We start from the raw sequence: 15,165 nt of genomic DNA on the forward strand, positions 1-15,165 counted from the left end.
GCAACTGTCACCTGCAGCCTCAAAGCATCGTGGACCTGCGACCCGGTGCCAGTGCACATGGCCTGCCAGGAACACATTGGCGTCTTGGTATTTTCGGGTGGGTTTGTGTCCAAAAGGTATTTAACTGGGGGAGCTTCTCTAGATGTGCACTGATCCTCTGTGTGTGGTTTTATAAAGGTGACACGGGTTCAGGAGAGACCTTATTCAGGAGAATCATGAAGACTTCAAGAGGGTTTTCAGTTGATTTCAAATAAGGTTTCCGATTCCATTTAAATCTTCAGGGAGTGTGACTACCAAACAGTTGCGTTAAGCTTCACGGGTATGATTCTTCAGGTTGCAGTGCTTTTTGAAAGCGAACTTGTTGGGGCTGGAGCCATAGCACAACGGGTAGGGCATTTGTCTTGCACGCAGCTGACCCGAGTTCGATTCCCAGCATCCCATGTGGTCCCCCGAGCACCACCAGGAGTAATTCCTGAGTGCAGAGCCAGGAGTAACCCCTGAGCATCACTGGGTGTGACCCCCCCCCCTCCAAAAAAAGAAAGTGAACTTGTTTAGGGCGGGAGAGATAGTACAAAGGGCAAGGCACTTGCTTTGTACGCAGCTGATCTGGGTTTGATCTCCAGCACGCCATATGGTCCCCCCGAGGTCAGCAGTGACCTCTGAGCACAGAGCAGGAGTAAACCCTGAGCACTGTCGGTGTGGCCTAAAAACCAAAAAAGAAAGAAAAGGAAGAGACTTGTTGGATGGATACCATAGGCATCAGTAAAGCCCTTCCCAGGGGCTGTGTGTGTGTGACTCTGTCAGCTGCTTTGGGGACGCCTAGCAGGTCAGTGAGGATCTGCTGAGTCTGGACAGGGAGGCCAAGGAAGGGCAAAGACCATCTGGTGGATCTTCTTCCTTCCCCTCCCAGTGAAGGGAAGGGATAGATCAGAGGAAAACCTTTTCCCCCAAGTCTTTCCCTTTCACAGCTTAGCCGGCTGGGTTTGGATCTGGAGTCTGCTGGGGGGTCATGTGTTCTGACATGTTCTAGTGTCTTGCTGCCAGGTTGATGTTGCAGAAGGCGCTGTGCACAGAATGCATTTCCTCATGCATTCCATTGAGCTGGTGAGTCTGTCCCATCCTCAGTGCTTGTCTGCCCCCTTTTAAACCAATGCTGGCACCATATATGGGCTGAGTCCCACTAGGTGCTGCCTCAGCATTTCAGGCAGTCCACGAAATTTTGTGGGCCCCAGACCGGAATGCTGATTGTGAAGCTCAGGCTTTACAATGAACCAGAAATTCCAGGCACATTTGGGAGGAATGCAAATTCTCCAGGCGTACTGGGAGGCAGACTCTGCTTACAATGGTAAGTGTAGGTTTCCTGGCCCACAGAGATAGTACTGCAGAGAAGGTGCATGCCTTGCCTGTGGCCAACCCAGATCCAATCCATATGGTCCCCTGAGCCCCTCTACGTGCAGAGCCAGGAACAAGCCCTGAGCATTGCCAGGTATGTATGTTTCCTGCTGGAGAGATGGCTTGAAGGATGTCTGCATGTGTGAGGCCCTTAGTTTGATCTCTGCTAAGGTATGCCCCTCCAGGGCTCTGTCCTCTCTCCCTCTCCCTCACCCTCTCCCTCTCTTCTCTCTTCTCCCTCCCTCTCCTCCCTCCCTCCCTCTCTCTCCTCTCTCTCTCCCCTCCTCTCTTCTCTCCTCTCCCTCCCTCTCTCCCCCCTCCCCTCCCCTCCTCTCCCCTTCCCTCTTCTCTCTCTTCTCTCTTCTCCCTCCCTCTCCTCCCTCCCTCCCTCTCTCTCCTCTCTCTCTCCCCTCCTCTCTTCTCTCTCTTCTCTCCTCTCCCTCCCTCTCTCCCCCCTCCCCTCCCCTCCTCTCCCCTTCCCTCTTCTCTCTCTTCTCTCCTCTCCCTTTCTTCACCCTCCCCTCCCCTTTCTCTCTCTCTCACTCTCTGTCGCTTTCTTTCTCTCACTCTCACTCATTCTAGCTCTCTCATTCTCATTCTCACTCTCACTCTCTCTCCCTCTCTCTTTTCCTGGAGGAGAACTACCCTGGAGCAAATCCCCAGGGACTGAGCCTCAGGCCATACCTAGAGATTTGAGTTCCGGAAGACAGTGGTGGCCCTATCTGGTTTCTTCATTTTTTTAAGGACCTTCCCAGCAGTGCTACACCCTACAGTGCTCAGGAAGCCACACCTTCCTACTAAGGACTGAGCCTGCAGCCTTTGTGCTTGGAGGCATGTTCTCGCCCTGTGAGCCCTTCCTGGCCCATCAGCCTTATTTTCATGAATCTTCTTTTCAGCAGCATACCACCCAAGGCAGTGCCACCCTCTCTGCACGTAAACACTGGGCTTGGCATCTTCTCTTCAGCTGCATTACTAACTACAGCTCAGTATTTCGTAGTGTTTTCAGTGCATACAGAAATGCTGATGCAAAGTTATTTTTAGTTACAAAGGCCCATCAACCAAAGTGAACTGCACTTGCTAATGGCATTCTTCCCAGTGCTGGTTTGGTTGAGGCAAGAATATCCACATATCTTAGAATACCACCTCCTTTAACTTGCAGTATAACATTTGAATGGCCTTGCAAACAGTTCATTGTCCAATCCTCTTCGGCCAAGTAGTGATAAATATTGGATGAAGGTGGAGGAGAAATAAGGTTTGATTCATTTTATTATGTTTACTTCCTCTCGGAAAGATGGGCAGACTGATGCAGTTCTGAGGGTGGGTCAATATTTTTGTACATTAATTGCAAACTTTTTTTTTTGGCAACAAGTTAACATGTTAGTGGAATTCTCCAGTGTGTCTGTGCCTTAAACTAGGACAAGGGCACAGAGTTTAAGAAAAATACTCTAATCCAGAAATGCCAAGGTGTAGGGCTGGAGAGTTAGTACAGCAGGTAAGGTCCTGACCTTGTACGCAGCCAACCCTGGTTTGATCCCTGGCACCCCATTAGGTCCCCCAAGCCACACCAGGAATGATCCCTGAGCCTGAGGAATAAGCCCTGACTACTCCCTGGTGTGGCCCAAAACAAAACAAAAACAAACAAAAAAAAGAAATGCTAAAATTTTTCTTATTTATAGAGAATAATGTCTTTTGTTTAGCACAGAAGAAATTGAAAGGAAACAGGGAATGAATTTGAAGGACTTTTAAATTATTTCATCTTTCCTTATTCAGTGTTTGCATCATGCTTTAAAGGGGAAAAAAATGTTAAAATGACAAAATCAAATCAAGTGTTTCATAATGTCTTCAAGACTTCTGCAAACTTGAGTTCCTTGTATACTTTTGGACAAATGAAAATTGCACAACAGTTTGCAATACATAGATTTGAAGCTTCTCCTATGAAGTGAGAATGTATTCAGACAGATTGTCATTAAATATTAAGTCTTATGTGGGAATGTTTTTGCCCATGTCATCCCAGAAAGTCGAAAGGGTTTGCAGGGGAAGACCTCACTGGGAAAAGATGTCTTTTAATGTAATGATTCTAAAAAAACACTATGATGTGCCAACATACTGGAGAGATGTGACAGTCCCTTTGATAATCCAGTTGCTCACTAGAAGGGATTATGGGAGGCTGGGGGCTCACTCCTGATGGATGTATTTCTTCCCCCTACCCCTGACTTCAAAAACACTACTCCAAGATTTGTCAACATTGTAGTTGTATAAAGCTTGTGTTTGAAGAAAGCCATTTAATCAACTCTATTCCCTACCTACACTCACTGTTGAATTCATTGTTGGTTTTTAAAAGAGACTCCATTATCTTTCAAAGAAGTGAACCGATCATGGTTGACTAGAATTATATGTGGAACATTTAGAAGCTTGGGTCTACAAAGTGATTTAAATATTTGGTCTTCTGAGGTCTTTGATCCAGGTGACAGGGTTTATTTGTAGAACTCTGTTGGTATTCAAAGTCTCTGAGGAAGGTGGATGAAGTTGGATGGTACTCTTAGCTATGTTGGAGAAATTCTTCATTCGGATCCAATGGGTCCCAAGTTTGTTTTGGCTCTAGTACTACTTTTACCCGAAATGCCTATTGATCAACACTGTTTAATCAATACTTGATAACATATTCACTGAATGCCTACCTGGGGTTTTCTAGTCCGTTTTGAAACAGAGATGTTAAAAACCCATTTCTAAACTTGGAGATGGTCTTCCAATTTAACGTCTGGTTTTCTTAGATCATGAAGAGAAAAATAAAAATTATTTATTTTTGAAAAGTTCTCCTGTTTTCTACTTGAGATTCTTTCCCACCTCCCAGTGTGCAAACATGCTTGTGCATGACAAAAAACAGGTTCCTGTATGCATATGTACCTGCATGCAGGGGTGGCACGGGATAAAAAGCTGGCTAGCCAGTATGTCTGCCAAAGATTTGGTGACTGAGTATAGGAGCAGGAGAGGCAAAAATCAGTGATGATACCCAGAGCCTCTGGGCTGGTAAGGTGGAGCTGCCATCACTGTGGGTTCTGGGGTAGGTGCTAGATGTGAAGAGTCTATGAATCACGCATTAGAGAATCCAGAAGGTAGCTGGATGTAAGACTCTGGAGCTCAAAAATACAGAAGGGAAGGTGGAGTTATTGGAAATGAATGTGTGTGTGTGGGGGGGGGTGGCGTCCAGTGAGGAGCCAGGTGGAAGACCTATGCCGTGATGCTTCGGGAGAAAAAGGTCCATAAATGAGGCTGAGGAGGAGGAGGAGGAAGTTTAAAGAGCTAAGAGAAGGGGACTGGAGAGCTAGCCCAGCGGGTGAGGCATTTTCCTTGCATGTGGCTGCTGACCTGACTTTGATCTCTGGTACTCAGAGTCTCCTGCCTCCGCACCTGGCTGTCCTCACCGGGGGCCCCTTGGAGGAGGGTGGGTTGAGTTTCCCTCCCCACCCCGAGCAGAGCCCCGGCAGCTGAAGACCTCCGGTTCCAGCCACAGCCATGCTTAAGACCACTCTCCACACGTTTGGCGGAGCCTCACGCATGAAGGAACCGGCCGAGGAACCCAGGTGTGCGGGACCCGGGGCGTAGATCTCCAAGCCTGCTCGGATTGGGACTGGGACCTCCTCCACCCAGATCCCCCATCTTCCAGTATGTAGGCATTACACCTACCAACTGCCCCCCCGGTGCCGTGTAATCCCATCAACTGCCAAGACCCAGAGACTATAAAACCCTGCTCCCAGAACCCTGCTGCTGCATTTGCGGCTGCACGGTATCTTACTACTCTGGAGAACATGGTAGGCTACCAAAAGTATCCTGCCCACGTGGCAGAGTCTGGCAAACTCCCTGTGGCATATTCAGTATGCCATAAACCAGCAACAATGATGGGTCTCATTCTCCTGACCCTGAAAGAGCCTCGAATGTGGCACTTTTTAAAATCAGGGCTAGGACGAAGGAGATGTTACTGGGGCCTGCTCAAGGCAATTGATGAACAATGGGATGACAGTGATACAGTGATATTCGGAGCACTGCCAAGAATGATCCCTGAGTGCAACGTCAGGAGTAAGCTCTGAGCATGGCTGGGTGTGGCCCCCAAACAAAAATAAATAAATAAAAAGCACCCGAGGCCACACAAAGGTAGACGAAGAAAGCAATGTGAGATAATTTGCAGTGCATCAAGAAGAACCCAGGGATGGAGGATGGTCTAGCTGGGTTTGCAACAAGAATGTGGTGCTCTCTATGAAAAGATGCCCAACAGAACGACGGCCACCACAACCAGACTTGAGGAGCAGCCAAGGGCAGGGAGCCAGGAATGAAGCCCAGCTCCCAGCACAAATAACAACCTCTCACTTGACCACAAATGAAGTTCCGATGGCTCAAGGAGTTCAACAAAAAGCCAAAGCAATATCACACTAAAACATTAAAAACTTCTCATAGGGGCTGGAGCAATAGCACAGCGGGTAGGGCGTTTGCCTTGCACGCGGCCAACCCGGGTTCGATTCCCAGCATCCCATATGGTCCCCTGAGCACTTCCAGGGGTGATTCCTGAGTGCGGAGCCAGGAGTAACCCCTGTGAATCGCTGAGTGTGACCCAAAAAGCAAAAAAACAAACAAACAAACAAAAAAACTTCTCATAGGGCCGGGGAGATAGTTCAGCCATTAGGGGCAGATCCTTCCCATGCACTGGGGGCTGAGAACACTAGCATGTCTCCCCCACCCTTAGGCTGTGGCTTGAAGCCAGGGTGGGTTCCCAACCACCACTAGGCATGACCTTGGAGCACTGCATATGTCCTCGTCCCCTTCCCCCTGCCCAGCATGTCTAGTGTGGTCCTGGTGGGACCCAGAACACAGGGCCCCAGAAGTCCTACATCCTTGGGCCTAGCACTGAATCACTTGGCCTGGATGGCCTACAGAGAGTGGCCTGTAGGTCCCCTGAGCACTGCTTGGGAGTGTCCTCACCCCAAAGACAGTTGTTCTCAGAGCAAGAAGACTTGTAGCCAAAAAAGACAGGTAAAATTTAGCTGGCTTAATTATTTTGTCTAAGCTATCACAAGACAACATAAAGATAAAATCTGAACTAGGAAAATATTTGAATCACTATTTTGGATCAGGACTGAATACTGAAGAACTTCTTCAGTATTTTAATAGCTTTAATAAACCAGTAAGAGAAAACTAAGAACCTAATGGAACAACAAGGTAAAGGATCTGAAATATTGATCCTTGAGCATCACTCCTGACCTGGGTTTGAACTCTAGCACTGCAAAAGTTCCCAGAGCCCTGCCAGGAGTGGCCCCTGAGCACAGAGCCATGAGTAAGCCCTGAGCACCACCAAGTGTGGCCCCAAAGCAGAAAACAAATAAAGCCTCAAAATTGTTCAGGGCTAGACAGTACAGCAGGTAGGGTGCTCACCTTGCATGCAGCCAACCCAGGTTCAATCCCCAGCACCAAATATGATCCCTCAAGACCTGTCAGGAGTGCAGGGGCCAGAGTGATACAGTACAGGGGCTGGAGCAATAGCACAGCAGGTAGGGCATTTGCCTTGCACGTGGCCAACCTGGATTCAATTACCAGCATCCCGTATGGTCCCCTGAGCACCGCCAGGGGTGATTCCTGAGTGTAGAGCCAGGAGTAACCCCTGTGCATTTCCGGATGTGATCCAAAAAGCCAAAACAAAAGCGATATAGTACAATGGGTAGGTTGTTTATCTTGTATGCTGCCAAACCAGGTTCAATCCTCAGCATCCCATATGGCCCCTCAAGCATCCCCAGGAGTAATTCGTGAGTGTAGAGCCAAAAGTAACCACTGAGCATCACCAGGTGTTGGCCCCCAAATAAAAACAAACAGAAAAGACCTGCCAAGAGTGATGAGTGATTCTTAACCTCAGAGCCAGGATTAAGACCTGAGCATCTCCAGGTGTGGCCCCTAAACAAAAGAAAAATAACTACAAATGGCTCTTAAGCACATGAGCCAGCACCCAATCCTCATAAAACAAATGTAAATCAGTGTAATCCCATCAACCGCCAAGACCCAGAGACTATAAAACCCAGCTCCCAGAAGAGAACAGCACAGAGTCTCCTGCCTCTGTGCCTGGCTGTCCTCACCAGGGCCCCTTGGAGGAGGGTGGGTTGAGTTTCCTTCCCCACCCCGAGCAGAGCCCCGGCAGCTGAAGGCCTTTGGTTCCAGCCACAGCCATGCTTAAGACCACTCTCCACACGTTTGGACGAGCCTCACGCATGAAGGAACTGGCAGAGGAACCCAGGTGTGCGGGGACCCGGGGCGTAGATTTCCAAGCCTGCTTGGATTGGGACTGGGCCTCCTCCACCAGATCTCCCATCTTCCAGTATGTAGGCTTACACCCACCAACTGCCCCTGGTGCTGTGTAATCCATCAATGGCCAAGACCCAGAGACTATAAAACCCAGCTCCCGGGTGCGCATGGCCGCATTTGTGGCTGTGTGACATCTTATTATCTAGTTCTTACTCTGGAGAACCTGGCAGGCTACCAAAAGTATCCTGCCCACACGGCAGAGTCTGGCAAACTCCCCATGGCGTACTTAGTATGGCAAAAACCAGTAATAATGATGGATCTCATTCTCCTGACCCTGAAAGAGCCTCGAATGTGGCACTTTCTAAAATCTCAGGGCTAGGACGAAGGAGACGTTACTGGTGCCTGCTCGAGGAAATCGATGAACAACAGAATGACAGTGATACAGTGAAATCAGTGTTATTTTATTCAGTATTACATGAACAGCATCTGTTTAAGATTGATAACACTTTGGTGTCAACATTGTGTAAATGCCCTCCTGTTGATCATCGATTTGCTCGAGCGGGCCCAGTAACGTCTCCATTGGAGACTTTGTTGTTACTGTGTCTGGCATATCGAATACTCTCGGTAGCTTGCCGGGCTCTCCAAGAGGGGCAGAGGAATCGAACTCGGGTCGGCCATGTTGGCTGTGTGCAAGGCAAATGCCCTACCCGCTGTGCTATTGCTGTGAAGACAACCAATTTTATACATGGTTGGTAGAACTGCCACATATTTGGAAAACCTTTGTAGAAGACAATTTGGCATTACCCATGAGGCATTATGCAAGTATACACTTGTCTCAGCAAATAGGAATTTATCCTACAGATTTTGCAAAATAATGTATTACCAAATTTATTCACTGTAAATATATTTGTAATATCACAGATCAGAACCATCTTTATATTGGAAACCATGGTTCTAGGACATTAAATTATGCCTGTTACCCGTCTCTGGTGTCAGGGGCTACACTGCAGTGAGAACACAGATGCAACACACTTTTAACAGTCATCAACTTAGGGGTGCAAAGTTGAAATGGGAACTGAGAAGGAACGGTTCTTTGTAGCAAGAGTGGTTTTGAACATTGTGCCTCAAGGGTAAGGACCAAGGAATGCCCAGAGATGACCAAAAATTTGATAAGGCCAGAGTGCATAGGGTGGATAGTGGATAGGGTGCTTGCCCTGAGTGTGGCTGACCCAGGTTTGACCCCCAGCTCATTTGCTCTCTCAAGCCTGTCAGGAGTTATCCCTGAGCACAGAACCAGGAGTAAGCCCTGAGCATAGCCAGGTGTGGCTCATCAACTTAAAGGTAAAAGGTAAAGGCCCTCCCGTTGATCGTCGATTTGCTCGAGTGGGCCCAGTAACGTCTCCATTGGAGACTTTGTTGTTACTGTGTCTGGCATATCGAATACTCTCGGTAGCTTGCCGGGCTCTCCGAGAGGGGCGGAGGAATCGAACTCGGGTCGGCCATGTTGGCCGCTTGCAAGGCGAACGCCCTACCCGCTGTGCTAATTTAAAAAAGAAAAAAAAAGATGGGCCGGAGAGGTAAGCTTGCCTTGCATGTCACAGACCCAGATTCAATCCCCATCATCCTATATTGCTCCCCAAGCACTTCCAGGAATGATTGCTGAAAGCAGAGCCAGCAGTAAGCCCTGAGCATTGCCGGGTGTGGCCTGAAAGCCCTCTAGAAGGGCAGGGGAGGCAGAACAGCACAGTGGGTAAGCACAGAGCCAAACTAGGTTTGAGTCCCCGTATGCATCACCTGAGCACAGAGTCAGAGTCTGAGCATCACTGGGCATGTCCCAAAATTAAAATAATTTGATTTAAAAAAAAAAAGAATGAGGAGCCGGGAAAATAGCGCCTAAGTGAAGGCTTTTACCTTGGTCACAACCAAACCCCGTTTGATGCCTGGTACCACATGGTTTCTGAGCATCACGGGGTGGTGGTGGCCCCTTTAATGCCAGAGCAGCACCAAGCAGTCTCTCATCCACTGGTCCTAGCACCGATAGGGCTAGCCAGGTTGGCTGAGTACCACTGGGAAGCGGGACCTGATATACACTATATAAATGTATACTATACATATATATATATTTTTTAAATCAAATTAACGTTGGATCTGGAGCAGGAGCTGTGGCAAGAGTACATGCTTCTCATTGTGAAGGCCTGAGTTTACACAGAAAGTGTTTGATAAAACAATGCATGTCTAAGGGGATGGAGGAGGAGGAGCCTTGCGTGCTACCGACCGGGATTCGATCCCAGGCGTCCAATCCTGCCAGGGACCGGGATTCGATCCCAGGGATCATCCTGCCAGAAACGCTCCCTGAGTGCAGAGCCAGGAATAATCGCAGAGCGCTGCTGGGTGTGACCCTCAAACAAAAAACAACTTCTGTATAGGATGCAGCTGGAGGGACCGGAGCCTGGGGGGAGCAAGAAACTGTTGTGAAGGAAGAGGAAGTCATGAAATGTAGTGACGGTTACGGCAGCCAGAGAGTGAGTCTGAGCCTGCTCAGGGCACAGCGAAAGTCCGAGCACGCTCAAGGGACGACTGAGCCCTGCGACCTCCGAATCACCCCTGGTCCTGCTGCACAGTAGTAGGAAACGAACCCCTCGGTGTTCGCGAGGGAAGCCCGGAGCGCGCGCGCGCGTCCTGCCCCGCAGCCGCGTCGGTTGCCTAGGAGACGGGCGGCCACTTCCGGGAGAGCGCGCTGCGCCGAGGCCCCGCCCCCCGCCCCGCCTGTGGCCGCTGATTGGCCAGTTTGAAAAGCGCCGGCGCGAGCTCACCTGGGCTCGCCGAGTAGCCCTGGCCGCCCGGAGCGCCGCGCCCAGGTCGCCGCCGCCGCCGCCGCGTCCCCTTCCGCCCCTATCCCCGCGGCCTCTCCCTGCGGCTCTGTCGCCAGTCCCCGCCGGACGCCGGACGCCGGACACCGGGCGGAGGCCAGCCTCGCACGCGCTCGCCCCGGACCGCTCGGAACTGCTGCCATGAAGCCAGCGTGAGTCTGAGGCGGCGGGGTGCGGGCTGGGGGTGCAGGGTGCGGGGTGGGGGTGCAGCGTGAGGATGCGGGTTGAGGAGTGAGGGTGCGGGCTGGGGGTGCAGGGTGTGGGGTGCGGGGTGGGGGTGCAGCGTGAGGATGCGGGTTGAGGAGTGAGGGTGGGGGTGCGGGGTGCACAGTGCGGGGTGTGATGTGGGGGTGCGCGGTGCGGGGTGGACTGGGGGTGTGGCGTGGGGGTGTGGGGTGCGGGGTGGGGTGGGGGTGCGCCGTGCGCCCCGGGGTCCGGGTTCCCGTTAGCCGTGCCCCGCTCCCCATCCCGGGGGGTCCCTCCCCCCCAGTTGCATTTCCCGGGCTGCCACGGTTCGGGGGTCGCCAGGGGGCTGAGTCCCGAGTTCCCCGGCCCGCGCCAGGCGGTGGGCGCCCCCAGTTCTGGGTGCGAGACTCGGTTCCCCTGGAGGAGCGCCCCACTCCAGGTTTGGGGGCGGCCGTGGCTTTTGCTCTAATTTTGGCCCGGGCTCCCCCCGGCCCCAGCGCCCACGCCCACATTCCGCGCGGGGTCACTGATTCTTTTCCGCTGCGCGGGCCAGTGACCGCAGCCGCCCGGCTGTGGACGCGCCGGGGAGGAAAAGGGTTTGGCCACCCTGATGCTTATCATCTGCACCAGGCAGCTCAAGGGGGCGAGTTGCTTGTGCAAGCGCCGGGGAAGCGGCGCAGTCTTCTGCATCTTTTATTTGTTTTTGAAAATGCATGGTTAAAGAGGAGAGTGAAAACCTGCCTTTTTGTGTTTTGCACCGGAGAAGTGAATTTGCGGCGGCAGGGGACAATTTGCTGGTTTCCTCTGGGGAAATGTTGGGAGAGTATGTATGATCGTTTTTCACAGCTTGGTCGTCTTGTGCTCAGAGTCTAGAGGTAAAATGGGTTGTTTGCGAAGTGGCGATAACGTTATGATGCTGTATTTTACAAGAAAAATAAGTTTGTTTGAAAAAGAATCTTAAGGTACTCAACATGCTTCCTTAGATCCACCTTTGTGGATGTCAGTCTTGATCTGAGTTCTACTTGTTAAGTTTGGTTTCTCGTAGTTCCAGTGAAAGAAACATCCAGCAACTTTTTGGGTTGTATAGTCAAAGGTGCTTGAGTCATTGGCATGTGAGATTAATATACCTGCATGTTAAGTCTTAAGTTCTGATAGAAATGACATGCAATTATGCTGTCATTCTTGACTATCAGGACGTGACTGGTGTGCGGACACTAATGATGAAAATTTCTGCTTGGCAATGGCAGAAGTTAAGTCTCCCATATTCCATAGCGGGATTATGTAACGTAAAAGAAATAGAATTTAGAACTTCAAGAAATAAATGCTTATCTCTTACTGAAAAAAAAAATCTTTAAGGTACTGATTTACATAATAGAGTTGCAGGAATACAGTGAAAATAGATATTTTTTTGACACTCCGCTGGTGTCCCATACCTGCAATGCCCCTTGTCTAACTAGGTCCAGGAAGCCAACAGCACACTTTGCCTATTGTCTCTGTTTTACAGTGCAATAGTTTGATTTCTGGGGGCTGGAGAGACAGTACAGGGGATGGCCTTTGCTGTGCTCCAATGGTTGGCAGGGGTTGTCACCCCATAAGGTGCCCTGAGCCCCGCCCAGATTTATCCCTAATCTTAGAAGTGTAAGTGCTACGCGCTGAACTGATGCCATGACAGGTGGCAGAAATCAGCAAAATCAGCTAGGCCTCAGGTTCAGTTAAGGGAACTACAACAGTTTCAGTTTCCCAGCAATAAAACAATGTGTAATTAATTAGCTAAACTGAACCCACCTGGAAAAGTTCCTGGACCCAGCAAGCGGGCTCAATCACAATTCCCCCAGTCAAAATGCCCCAGAAATTGTCTTTTGTTAACCCTAAAAGAATGAGTAGCTTATGTAACCCTGAACTGTTACTGGAAACTATTTAACTATTGCCTGACCCCTGTTAGTTACTAGACACTTGCCCAAACACCTTTGTTTGGTAAGTAGGTAAGGTTTTTTCCTGAAACAATAAGACGTACTGCTTATGTAATCAAACCCTATATAAACTGCTTCCTGCCTGAAGTTGGGTTCTCTATCAAGAGACCACTCTGTGGGTGAGATAGTTGACCCCAGCTTACTGGAACAAAAGTCCCACTACTTTTGCATTGAGTTGATGTTTCTGTCTCTCTCGCCACTTGGAAACCCATAGTCCCGGGCTTAACAGAAGCAGGAGGATAGCCCTAAACACAGCTGGGTGTGGCCCCCAAACCAAAAATAAATAAATTGGTGTTTAGGGGACAAATAATAATTTCAGAATATAATATAACCAGTTCTTGAATTTATAGACAGCAATAGGGCGTTTGCCTTGCACCCGGCCGACCCAGGTTCGATTCCTCTGCCCTTCTCAGAGAGCCCAGCAAGCTACTGAGAGTATCTCGCCCGCATGGCAAAACCGTGACATATTTGATATGCCAAACACAGTAACAACAAGTCTCACAATGGAGACGTTACTGGGCCCGCTCGAGCAAGTCGATGAACAACAGGAGGACAGTGCTTCAGTGCAGTGCTAATGTATCCGGGCTGGAGTGATATCATAGGGGGTAGGGCATTTGCCTTGCACACAACTGACCCGCGTTCAATTTCTCTGTCCTTCTTGGGAGAGCCCGGCAAGCTACCGAGAGTATCTTGGCCCCTTGATTGGATATGCCAAAAACAGTAACAAGTCTCACAATGCAGACGTTACTGGCGCCTGCTGGAGCAAATCGATGAACAATAGGACCTTGCTACAGAATGTCTTACCTACTAGAGCAGGTTTGTGTGTGCAATGGAAGAGGGAAATAAGTGCCCTTGAAAATAACTGTGATTACCTTTTCAAGTTGGTAGTTTCTCCATAAATTGTTGCTCAATGTGCAATTTATTTTAAATAGAAAACTATTCAAAGAGTAACATTTGCTACCTCCAAATGCATGCTAAGCCTAATTATGAAAACTTTTGGATTCCATGTGCCCCCAACACTATTGTAATATGACTGTCATTCATGTTATTTGTGCTGTGGTCTTTTGAATCTGGTAAGGAATCATTTTATAAACCCTAGGAAGGTTGTTTCTGAATTATAGGCTTTTATATCTTAATGGGAAACTAACGTTTTTGTTTTTTAATCTGTGACTAGGAGAACTAAGACACCCAGGAAATTGATAGTGAAAAAAGGATCCCAGACAAGCCTGAAAGACCCAGTCGGGGTAAGATCTCCAGTAAATTGATGTGTGTATCTGTCCTCAGTCATTTTCTATCTTATGTGAGTTCATAGAAGGGACCTAGATATGAAAGTGGGGTCTACAAACATTGAGTTAAGTATGTAAGACTTAAGCTTTGAAGTTTTGTTACTATATAGGTGAAATTGACTCATGAGTACAGTGAAAAGAATTTGGGTTGACAACCGCATGCCTCCTGTAATAGATTGTAATTTTAAAAGTTAGATAATGGGAACTTAGTGGTAGGGTGCTTTCTTTAATGTGCCAGCACATTTTTAAGTCTCTGACACCACCATAAGAGCACAATCATGCACAAACTCTGTCATGACCCAAAAGAGGTAACTGGATAAGGACCTTGCTGGGGTTAGGAAGACTGACGTGGCCTGAGGACTGTGGTCTGGAATATACAGTGACATGTCCTCAAGAAGAACCAAACTTTAAGCTTGATATATCTCTTACTGTGCTCATGCAGAATGACATTGCTAGAAATATTAGAAGTAAATTAACTATGACTATTTACGTGGGTTACTAGCTGTGGAAAGAAGAAAGCAACACAGCCTGGATGGAATCCCGCCCTTGAGCAGTAACACCTAGTAACCTGGAGTAATCTCCTTAGATGAGATTTTTGTCCTTGAGTTAATCTCCTGGAGAAGTGGCCTTCCCTCTCTTTGTTGATTTTTTAATGTTCAACCCTACCTTTGTATCCCCACCCTACATGATTCCTTTATAAACTAGTCTGTAAGGGGGGGGTGGGGGGATCCAGAGAGAGAGAGAGAGAGAGAGAGAGAAGCAGAAGGAGTATCAGAGGAGAATGGAGAGGAGATTGGAATAAACTGCAACTGACACCAACCAACCTGGCCCTGTTCCCTCCTTCATCCTCCCTTTGCCATGGCCACCCTGGGGTGGGGGAAGCGGCGCAGCCCTTGGTAATTTTATTTTTTGAATATACATAAGGAAGGAAATACACAATATCTAACGAAAACAAACCTGCAGACTAGGCCATCGAATCGGTTAAATAAAGCTGTGGGGAGTGAACTGGAAGGGTCCTAGGAACAGTGGAAAGATGGTAACTTTTCGATGATGGGTCGCCCCCGTTCTTTATGAAACAGCCTGTCTTCCTTCCAATACTTAGGATGCGGTAGTATAGTACCCCAAAAACATCAGTATTACAATCTGGTAAATCATTGTTTTCTCATTGTTGCCTCAAACCCA

The 15,165-nt window shown here is 48.9% G+C and overlaps 1 non-coding gene across 1 annotated transcript; it reads left to right on the forward strand.

The window, feature by feature from the left end:
- Positions 1–11,695: 11,695 nt before the first annotated feature.
- LOC130042773 (small nucleolar RNA SNORA53) lies at positions 11,696–11,943 on the forward strand. The gene has a single exon (XR_008795294.1). It is a non-coding gene; the product is annotated as a small nucleolar RNA SNORA53 (small nucleolar RNA).
- The last annotated feature ends 3,222 nt before the right edge of the window (positions 11,944–15,165 follow it).

The sequence above is a fragment of the Sorex fumeus genome, unplaced genomic scaffold, assembly GCF_029834395.1.
Source record: "Sorex fumeus unplaced genomic scaffold, SorFum_2.1 ptg000109l, whole genome shotgun sequence".
Classification (NCBI taxonomy): Eukaryota; Metazoa; Chordata; class Mammalia; order Eulipotyphla; family Soricidae; genus Sorex; species Sorex fumeus.